We start from the raw sequence: 11,837 nt of genomic DNA, 5'->3' as shown, positions 1-11,837 counted from the left end.
CATCCTCATGAACAGCAGGTTTCAAATGTCTCTACGGTTTAGTATGTGTAAACTAACAAAACACTAAACTTACAAAACAACACTGGTTTAAAAACTAATTGTTTAATTTAATCCTGGATCACACTACATGACATCACTACAGAGTGCAGACAAATGATGCATCGTTTACCCGAATCGCTATAATTCAGAGAAATCCTGGAAAAAAAATATTAGGACATAATAATTGACAAGTTTCACCTGCTCTATGTGTAACTCAATGACCTCTAACACCTGAAATCCTTTATTGTATGAAGGTAAAATATTGTGTACCTTTAATATTCATCATCTATCCAGATCTATCACAGTGACATGGAACGACCCACTGTATTATAAAGCCTTTCCATTTAATGTATTATAAAGGTGGAGGTGTTGCTCTTCCATCGCTGTCACTGGCAGATCTGAGTGAATACTGACCTTAAAAGTGAAGGTGAACCCTGTTTGAATGACAGCATGTTGTTTACCAGTTCATTAATATTAGTGAATGACTCTGGGGCAGGGATGTCAAACTGGTTTTACATCATGGGCCACATTAAACTCCCCACGATGTAAAGTAGTTTAAGTGCACGTTCAATCTGACATATCTCTGTGTAAGAAGGAGAACTGCAACTTTATCAGCACCTCTGAGTTTTCTCTAATATATTTCTGTACTTGATGGTGAAAAAACAGGAACTTTCTGTAACTTAACAGCCTGTTTATTGTTTATTTACTTTGGTGTCGTATGAATCACCTTTGACGAGGTCGTCAGCTGAAAAGCAGCAAAGCTGCATTTTCCAAAGCCACCCAGTGGGGATATTAGAACATGTTTCTTCCCCAATAGCAGCTAAGTTTATTATTTATTCATTATCATAGAAACATTATAGCAGGTTATGATATGGATGTGTTACTCAGAGAATTGAATTTGTAACCTCTGACCTTTGTGAAGCTTTTCAGCTTAAAATGCCAGAACGACCAGACACTAAAGACAAACCCACTGCGTAAAGGAAACTTTACTACACTATGTAAGGAGCAGAAGACACTAAAATACTAAATTAAAACTAAAACATTTTTATGCTATACCATTAAAAACTGACGTTGCACATGTCAGCTGATCGTTTTATAATTTTTAGTTTGTCATAGAGACAAAAAGTGAGGGAGCATTTAGAGCAGAACATCCTAACAGGAAGTTCAACTCTGTGGTTTTACAGTTACGCTGTGTTCAACTGTGAATAGTTCAAAGCAAAGGAGGAGTGATGTCAGTGTAGCTTAGAGGAAGTCTGAAATAGTCGACAGCCAGGATCACAAACACTACACAGTTTCTGATTCCATCCTTTTCCTGTAAGTAACTAGTTAATGTAACTCTTCTTTCTAGGTAACAATTTGATGTCAAACGTGACTCGTGTGAGCAAAGTAAAGGCTTTTCAAACTATTTTCTATCCGTCCGTCCATCTAGTGGCTCTAAGTGCTCACTGCAGTTGTTCGTAACTTCAAACATTAAAAAATGCATTTATTACACATCACTACACTAACAGACTAACTAACCGCTTGAAGAGATGAGTGGTGATCCTCTCAGCAGACTGAGGGACGAACACATTAAACCAGGTCAAATATCCACGTTCATGTTTAAATACTGCAGAACTTTGGTGCAAACAGCAGTAACATCAGTGATGATGGTGATACGACAGGGAGTAAACAAACCACTAAATGGGACTAAATGGGACCAGTGAGGAAGTGTCAGTACAATAAAAAGATGCACAAAAGAAATGATGGAGTAAAAAAACTGTTTTAAAAGGAAAACACAAGAAGTCTGATGTGTTTTGTTCTTTCAGGTCAGGAGATCATACACGTGGATAGATTTTTTTTAATCTAAACATATTTACTTTGTACACAGGAACATGTGAGATATGAAAAATGTTCAAAGTAAATAGTTTTGACTCATATTTGTTGATTGATTTATGACTGGCTGCTGCAGTCTGGAGCATGAATGTGATTTTTGTTTATATGTATGATAAACTGGAATGTTCACTTGTTAATGCTTTTCTGCAATGTGCTGCACTACAGAAATAAAAGTAATATTTGAAAATCATCACTCACTTGTTCTGTTTCTCTTTCTGTGGTGTGTAGTGAAGCCAGCCTTTTAACATGGGCTCAAGGGGAGAACACCTCAAATTGGTTGCTTCAAAAGTGTTACGAGCAGAAACAAAGTGACACATGGCAACTTTGCTGACACATTAGGCTACAATGAAAGTGAAACTTAGTTTCCAGGTTAGAACAAACCCTCAAATATCTTCGAGTGGCTCAATCCATGACTCTAATGAACCTAACACAGAAGACGATGCTGCAACAAACTTTTCAAGTATGTAGACATTTAGTTACAAAACAAACACAAATAAGAGAAATGGGAGCCCCAGCAAAAGCAATCAAGAGGAACAAGGCCATATACATGCCACACAATGGGCCGTCGGATAACATTAATAAGCTAAATTAATAGAATCCAAATTGAAAACAGGACTGCCGATAACTCCCAACTTATTAAAAAACTGCAAAAACACAGAGGAATAATGCTGGTGCTGATGGTGACGAGAGGATAGGGACACCAGCCTCCATGCTCCACCTTCTCTGGCTGTGAATGCGTGCTGATCATTCTACAGCCAATCAACACTAGGAGTAAATCACAGGAGAGAGCAGGTTAAGTAGGACGTCAAAATGACGGCCAAAAAGATGATGGATGTACCGGTACACTGAGAGTGTTTGTAACACAATCAGGCAATAATAAAGCAGATGCATTAAGAAATCGTGATCTATAATAAGTAAAGTTTCTCTTCCACTTCAGAGTCTGTTTACAACTTGTCAAACTTGTGTTCTGCTGAGATTTAGCTAATCTTTACTGAGGGCTACAATATCACACCATGTTTACTTTTAGTTTACATATCTAAAAGGAGGTAAAAAGGTTGTTTAATGCCACGCCTCCTCTATCAGTCAACAGTTATTGTTTATCCAGCTTCCTTATAAATATATATTAAAATTTTCTAATCTAAACGATATATTTATAGTTATTTATTTAATCTGCTGTTTACAAGATAATTAATTTCATTTTAGTCCAATTCAAGGGCAATTTGATTTTTATGAAGCAAAATATAAAATTAATTTCATTCATTTATTTATTTCACACATGGTTCAACAGTGTTTCATGGTAATTTTTTGGTTTGGTTAGACTTTATAATAGCACTATAATCAATAGTATAGAGAATGAAGTGAAATAATTGCAATAAAAATATAATCGAGTAAAAGCAGAAAGCAGCACAACATGGAACTACTTAAAGTATGAGTACATTAAACCTGAGTAATGTAAATGGTAAGGTTCTTTTATAGCACTTTTCTACTATGAATGTTAAAGAAAAATTGTAAAAATGTTAGTAAATATTTATTTTCATAACTGTTTACATTGTAGATTCTTACTGAGTGCATCAAAACTATGAATGGGCACATATGGAATTATGTAGTAAAGAAAAAAGTGTGAAATAACTCAAAACATATTTCATATTTTAGGTTCTTCAAAACAGCCACCCTTTGCTTTGATTACTGCTTTGCACACTCTTGACATTCTCTTGATGAGCTTCATCAGGTCGTCACCTGAAATAGTTTTCCAACAGTCTTGAAGGAGTTTGCAGAGATGCTGAGCAGTTGTTGGCTCTTTTGCCTTCACTCTGCGGTCCATCTCATCCCACACCATCTCAATTGGGTTTAGATCAGGTGGCTGTGGAGGCCAGGCCATCTGGTGCAGCACTCCATCACTATCCTTCTTGTTCAAATAGCCCTTACACAGCCTGGAGGTGTGTTTGGAGTCATTGTCCTGTTGAAAAATAAATGATGGTCAAACTGCAAACCGGATGAGATGGCATGTCGCTGCAGGATGCTGTAGTAGCCACGCTTCAGTGTGCCTTCAGTTCTGAATAAATCCCCAAAAGTGTCCCCAGCAAAGCAGACCCACACCATCACACCTCCTCCCTGATGCTTCATGGTGGGAACCATGCATGTAGAGACCATCTGTTCACCTTTTCTGCATCACACAAACACACGACGGGTGGAACCAAAGATCATCATCAGACCAAAGCACAGATTTCTGCTGCTCTAATGTTCATTCCTTGTGTTTCTCGATCCAAGCAAATCTCTTCTGCTTGTTGCTTTTCCTTAGTTGTGCTTTCTTAGCAGCTATTTGACCAACAGTTGCTGTAGAGATGTGTCTGCTACTGGAGCTCTGTGTGGCATTTATCTGGGCTCTAATCTGAAGTGCTGTTAACTTGTAATTTTTGAGGCTGGTGACTTGGATGACTTGATCCTCAGCAGCAGAGGTGACTCTTCATCTTCCTTTCCTGGGTGGTGCTCATGTGAGTCAGCTTCATCGTGGCGCTTGATGGTTTTCAGACTGCACTTGGGGACATTCAAAGTTTTAGCAACTGTCTGGACTGACTGACCTACAGTAATGATGGACTGTGCTTTCTCTTTACTTAGCTGATTGGTTCTTGCCATAATATGAATCCTAACAGTTGTCAAACAGGGCTGTCAGCTGTGTACCAACCTGACTTCAGCACAACACAACTGATGGTCTCAAGTCCATCAAGAAGACAAGAAATTCCACAAATGAACGCCTTGTCGGGGTTCCTCCTGTTCCTCCCACAGTCCAAAGACTTGCAATAGGTTTTAACCAGCTGCAGCGACAGAAGCACAACACATAAAGTGGAAATGGGAATTTCTAAGTTTCCAGTTTGAATAGTAACAGCAATCCAGAGTTAACAATCCAAGATGGCACAGAATGAACACAGTAATAATACTGTGAAACCTCTAATTTGTACGGCCACTGTTGTGTATTTGTGACTTGTCAAAGAGTAATGACCGACCTCTGCAACAACAGTATTGTTAGTGATACCAGGGTCATATACAGGGTGGGCCATTTATATGGATATACTGTAATAAAATGGGAATGGTTGGTGATATTAAAGTCCTGTTTGTGGCACATTAGTATATGTGAGGGGGAAAACTCCTCAAGATGGGTGGTGACCATGGTGGCCATTTAGAAGTCGGCCATCTTGGATACAACTTTTGTTTTTTTCAATAGGAAGAGGGTCATGTGACACATCAAACTTATTGGTAATGTCACAAGAAAAACAATGGTGTGCTTGGTTTCAATGTAACTTGAAAGTGAGAGAGAGTGAGCAGCTTCGTACGTGTACATCTGGCAGATCCTACATGCCAATGCACAGAAGTCCACTGTCCAAACTTGATAGTTGCATTTTTGTGGTTTATTTATCCAGTTAGTCCCACCCCAGTGCATGCTGGTCCTATACCAGTTTTGTTTTTGTTTTTTTATAGAAAAAATGTCCCTACAGCTCTTACTGACTAAACACCAAAACAAAACAATGAAAAAAATATTGACCTACAAATATGCAGAGATCACTTGCATTTTTACACAAATAAAAAAGCAACTTCCCATATCGGTGTTTGAACCAATAGAAAAGCTGGTGCTCAGAGGAAGAGGGCGGGCTTTACTTGGTGTCAGTGAGAGAAATGAAAAAAAGCTGAAATGAGTGAGAAGGACGATGAAGGAAACATCTGTGCTGTGTCTGCTCTGTAAGTAGAATCTCTGTGTTTGTTTGAATTCTTGTACTTTGACTGTCTGCTCTCCTGATAACTGATGATGGAGGAGAAGACATGAAAAACAAATCAGGCTGAATTCAAGTTCAAAACACCACGAGGACCAACTGCAGGTCTGAACAGGAAGTTTAACAGAGTTACTGATGAATCTATGAGTGAAAAGCTGAAATGAGATGCTGTTAAGTGGACCTTAGTTTAGTGCTAGTCTTTTGTATTTACTAACACATACAGTACAATTATAATGTATGTGAGTCCTTCTGTAACACACTTATTAATGCATAATACATTAGAGGTTGAAGAATGAAGTGGTGTGATCAGTTTTATTTATTAATTCTGTTCATTGAGAAGTTGAAAAGTAAAATCCTGGAGCCTCTGCTATACTGCAGCAGAGGTTTTGATGACTTTGTTTGGGTTCACTTGTCCGCTGAGAGGGAAACATCAAATAATACAAAGTTGATCTGAGTGATCACCTTTGTGTGTTTATGTCAAATCAACCTGAGTGTCATTTCTCTTTAGTTCTGATCTCACTGCTGAGCTGCACAACAAACCAAGGTCAGTAACCTTCTTCTGTCACAGTTTAAACCTGATAAACTCTGACAGGTTTTACACATTTGGATTAAAACTTTCAGTAAAGATCTCAAAGATGTGATCATCAGTTTTTCATTTTAACCCTCACAGCTCGTCTGACTGTGAGTCCCAGCAGCTCTCAGTTCTTTGAAGGAAAGTCTTTAAATCTGAGCTGTGAGGAGGACGACAGCTCTGCTGGATGGACTCTGAGGAGAAACACAAGCAAACGACAGAAGACTCAGTGTGGAGATGGGTGGGGAAGATGGTCTGGTTCTGCCTGTATTATTGGCTTTGCCTCCACAACTTATAATGGAGTTTACTGGTGTGAGTCCAGAGAGGGTCCCATCAGTAACATGGTTAACCTGACAGTCACTGGTAAGCTGAGTGTGTGGAGTTAGTGTTGATGAAGCTGTGTGTAAATGGATGAAATGCTGTAGTTTGTCTCTGTGTTGAGGTGGATCAGTGATCCTGCAGAGTCCTGTCCTCCCTGTGATGGAGGGAGATGACGTCACTCTGCTCTGTAAAACAAAGACCACTCCCTCCAACCTCCCAGCTGCTTTCTATAAAGATGGCTCCCTCATCAGGAAGCAGCCTACAGGTCACATGACCATCCAGCATGTTTCCAGGTCTGATGAAGGCCTCTACAAGTGTGACATCAGCGGTCATGGAGAGTCTCCATCCAGCTGGATCACTGTCACAGGTGACACACTCACCTGTCTGTGTTTCTGCAGCTTTCAACATTCAAAATAAACTAATGATTATATTTTGTCTATTTAAGGGAAACCTACAACCACATCTCCACTTACTCCCACACCTGTATCTACATCCACCTCTATCCCTACACCAGCCTCTCCTCCTCTTCTTCTTCATGTGTTAATCTCTATTGGATCCGTCTGTGCTTTGGTTCTACTGGTGTTACTGGTTCTACTGGTGAGAAGAGATGCTGACTGGAAACCTGAAGGTGGGTTGTGTGTCAGTCTGTATTACCTGCACTGCATTGAGATGATAGCCAGTTGTTTTGAATTAAAATAGCTCATTTGAATAGTTTGATTTAAATGTGGCTCGTCTGTATTTCATCTGGCCCAGAAAACATGTGTCAGAGCTGTAACTGCTCAGATGTGTTTGATTTTGGGTTTGATGGACAAACAAGTTGTCAAGAAATTGTAATGTTAAAAGTATGAAGAGAAAAAAAATATCGTCATGTGTTTTTCTTTCATTCTCTCAGACTGGGTCTTAATGTGATGATTTGTCTTCATTAAATATATTTTTATTAACTCCTGCGCGTAAAACCACAGCAGCAACTTCCTGTTGCTGAAAGTTAAATGCAGAGTGAAGCAGGTGAGAGTTTGTGGGCTTGTTTTTCGTGTCAGTTGAGAATTTGTGACATGATGAACACTGTGGAAACACAATATCTATCTGTCACCATCACTACTGCAGTTTCTGGACACTTGCAACACAGAAAAAAATGTAACATACATTAACTGGAAGCACTGTGTCTGGGATCTTAGGTGGTTTCCAGTCTCAGCTGGAGAGTTTTGTTGGTTCTGGTTAGACTTCTCACTGCAGTGTGTGCTACTTTGGCTAATTACAGTTTTCATGTTGTGACAACATGTTTGCTTTGTGAAGTGTGTCTGATTGTATTGAAAGAAGATGGCAGCTTTGTGGACACCAGCTTCCTTTTTCACACAAAAGCCGGTGTTTCCTCTTATTCAGAGGTGTTAAAATGAGAGAAAGAAGGAAAAACCTGCTGCTCTCTGTAAAAAACGGTGTGACTTGTTTAGACATTACAAATAATAAAGAAAATGTGCAGATTTCATACCTGCTGTAATTTAAATGTGTTTTATTTTGCAGAGATTTCTACAGCTGTAGTTTACTCAGCAGTGAGAGCTGAAGACGTCAGTATTGGAGACAAAACCATCAGAAAGAGGAGTCCAAGGTACAACTGCTCTTTAACAGAGACAACCTGTTTCCACACATCATGCTAAGCTAAGCTAACCACATCATTGCTCAGTCTTCGAGCTCAGACTTGTGAGCTCTCTGTGACAAATGATTTCCTGTTAAGTTGTCTAGTTCATTTAAAGAAACATGAGCAGCAAGATGTGAGCTTCATTAAATTCACCCCTGCTGGTCTTGAAACAATGCTGAACAACAACTATGATATTACGTTTTATTAAGTTTTAATACATTTTATACAACAAACATCATCACAGTAATAATAATAATAATAATAATAATAATAATAATAATAATAATAATAATAACATATAATCTCTGTGAGCGAAAAGCTCAGAAAGCAGAGTGCTCCAAACACTATCACAGTCTATCTTTATTTGTTGTTGTGTGTGAATGATGTCACAGAGGCAGGGTATCAATATGTCCAGCTCAACCATTAAAGCCCCACCCACATGCTGTTTAATTAACCAATCAGAAGAGAGTTTTGATTAAAGGGACAGGAGTGAACACAGTTGGCATCAGACAGAGGCTGCACAAAGGCCCCATGTAAAGAAGGATTATACTGAACTGTGAATCATGCAAAGCTACTGTAGTAGAAAAGAAAAACATGCAGCTGGAAATTGGCAGAAAAGGTTCACTTCAAATGTAGAAATACAGCATCTGTTATGTAATATCAGATTAAAAGATGATCAAGATCAAGATGTGATTGAAGTGCAAACTTTCAACTTTAGTATCGCATTCAGTGTTTAGGAATCAGTATAAGTGAGGTAGGCCATCAACAGTCTGAAGACAACCTGCACAAGAGCCAAAAGCCTCCATAAATGATATAAATGACTTTCTTGGTCTTTTCTGGGGGAAATGTAGTAACGGAGTAGAGAAGGTCGTGCAACAAGGTCTCTGAGTTGGTAAAAATTAGGTGAATTGCTGTGAATATCTTATGTCAGAAGGTCAACCCCAACCAACATCTGAATTAGACAATTTTATTTAAATGGAAGCTCTGTGATTTGTATCTGAGCTGGTTCCCAGTAAAGTCTGAACTGGGACTGTGTGTGATGCAGAGAGGTGGAGATTGGAGGTCTTGATTGAACTACAAAGCTTGTAATCATGTTTCCTGTTGCTTGAACTGTGTGTGTTTGTGTTCAGACTTTAAACCAGAGCCAGACGTCCTCTACTCTTCACTGAAGTAGTCCACCAGTCCAACCACTGACGTCCAGCTGCTGGTCTCTAACTGGTCCCCCCAGCACCTCAGACCAGAGGACATCCAAATTGAATTTTACATGTCTTAAGTCTTTTTTCTCACTGAGAAAACCCACAGACCCATAGACTCAAAAATCGCATCATGGATTTTTTAAAGTGTCCTTTAATAAGGAATCACAGCTTCACGGTTTTATAAAAATGTTTCATGTCTTAAAAAAATTATGCTTTTTATGTGTTATGTCTCTTTTGTAGAAGTGAAACAAGTTAAACAACTCAAAAAATACATACAACACATTTTAACTGGAATTTAAAAAAAGTATTTTGCAGCAAATCCACAGTAGGAAAATAAACATGTGATTTGTATTTTTTTTAAATTTTATTTCTTAGCACTTGTTCCCATGGCAACCACCTTGCTTCTGAGGGTTTGTTCTCACTTGTTTTCAGCATCGATGCAGACACTGTGCCTTCCTGATCTGTCACATCTGGTTTGTTATGATTCAATTATGATTATATTACTGTCAAATTTCAGCATATTCAGACAAAGCTGCTGAAGATGATTCACATACACTGATATTAAAGTATCACACACCAACAGCAGACAGTCAAACAAAGCAGAAGTAATTTGGGGGACCCCAGGGTGAAGTGTGAACCGTATGTTCACTTCATTCAAACATGGAGGTTTGAATCTCTCTGTTTTAAATCTCCACTGCTTTTTCCAGCCTTAACATTTTTAGCAACATCATGTTTGTCTTTATTGCCAACAGCGATTCAGTTTTGATGAAAGGGTGTAGTGCTAATTTATTAGCTAGTGTTAGATAGTTTGGTTATCAAGCTGCTCCCATAGACTGTAAGGGGTCAACAGAAAGGCACTGATAGCTGCTAAATAGAGCTTTGTAACATAAAAACAAGATCCTAGAATTAAACTTACCAGAACTGGTAAGGTTTGTTTATGCAATAAGCCACATTGTATTGGTTACACATTTGCATTAAAAATACCCCCAAAGCACAAACATGGCTGAGGTGAAGCCTAACAGACGGTTGGCAGTTACAGCAGCCTGTGTCCATCCACCTCTCAGTCAAAGAGGCCACGCCCCTAATAATGCAAACTTTCAGCCTCATTAACATTTGAACAGGTGAGTTATAAAGGCATTCACCTCATGCACACTTCGTATGAAGGGGACTGTTAGCTATAGAGACCAAATATATTTTAATAGCAGGTTGTATAAATTTTTATTTCTGCTGTAAAGTTGAACATGTTCACATGAGCGTCTGTGGAGAGTGACTGACTTTATAAAGCTCAAGTGGACATTAGAGGAACTGCAGCGTTTGGTGCTCTTGGTTTGTTCAGTGTTGTAGTGGGAGGAGTCAGAGACACTGAGTTGGATGGAATTGAGATTTAATGTTAAATTAGGTTAACATTAAAATAAGATTAATTACGTCATAGAATCAAAAGTAGCTGAATTTAACCCTTTAGAGCCGAGCGTAGCGCCCCCGCTACGATTTGCGTATCTATTTTTAAATCCCTCTATCACTGCAACCACGTAAGCTAGCGCAATAATTTTTTTTGCATATGAAACTGGAGAAGTTGTACTTACATCTTATGCCATCAGCTTGTCCTAGGTCACGGTTTTCTTCCACATATAGCTTTGCAAAAACTGCATAAAAAGCGCTTGCAGCAACAAAAACATAATATTCCAGAAACACGCTTTGCCGATCCGATCAGCTGTTCATAACACTTCCTACATTGGAATAGACGTCAGCGCGAACTTTCGCATGTCCGCCATTACCTGCCCGAAACCGGAAGTGACGTCATTTTCGCGGAAATGTAGTTTTTTTTACTGTCAGGGCCTCAGAGCCTATACTAGTGTTTTTAAAAGTTATCTTTGACTTTATGACTTTCTGTGTCGTTTCTGGGATGCTTAGAACTCAAATTGCACTGCTGGAAATAGTTTATTTTGATGCATATGCTGCTTTTTTGCAAATTTGCACTATAATATTTATTTTCGTTTTTCCTGCAGTATATAAAAATTGGTGTATTTCAAAAGTAAAACTATGAAGACACTTCAAATAAATTTCCTGAGGTGGGAAACTAGTTTGTGCAACTTTTTTGTATTTACAGTTTTGAGGGATAAGCATCTTAAATTTCTCTAACTAGAAATATATGTTAAAAAAACAAAAACGATTTTCAATTTTTTTGTAGTTTATTGCACTTTTTTTGCAATTTGTGTAATTACTATGCACTTAATGCAGACATATTATTAAAATTTGGGCTATAATGGTTGTATTGATGTATAGCAACTTGAAATACTCCCAAAAATGGCTCCACAGCATGTAAAAATATAATATAAGCTCTGGCGGACTTGGTTCTATGGTAGGTCTTAAAGGGTTAAGAAACAGGAAGCCTGTGATGATGTGTAAAATAAACCCAGTTTGGATTGTGAGTAAATGATTTT

General features: G+C 38.5%; 1 long non-coding RNA gene across 1 annotated transcript; it reads left to right on the top strand.

Annotated features, from left to right (window-relative positions):
- The first annotated feature begins 6,879 nt into the window (after positions 1–6,879).
- Positions 6,880–9,443, top strand: LOC120437622. Its single transcript, XR_005611299.1, has 4 exons — positions 6,880–6,934; positions 7,013–7,195; positions 8,086–8,170; positions 9,331–9,443. It is a non-coding gene; the product is annotated as an uncharacterized LOC120437622 (long non-coding RNA).
- The last annotated feature ends 2,394 nt before the right edge of the window (positions 9,444–11,837 follow it).

Source organism: Oreochromis aureus, linkage group 3, assembly GCF_013358895.1.
Source record: "Oreochromis aureus strain Israel breed Guangdong linkage group 3, ZZ_aureus, whole genome shotgun sequence".
In the NCBI taxonomy this organism is placed as follows: domain Eukaryota; kingdom Metazoa; phylum Chordata; class Actinopteri; order Cichliformes; family Cichlidae; genus Oreochromis; species Oreochromis aureus.
This window is presented reverse-complemented; position numbering and strand designations above follow the sequence as displayed.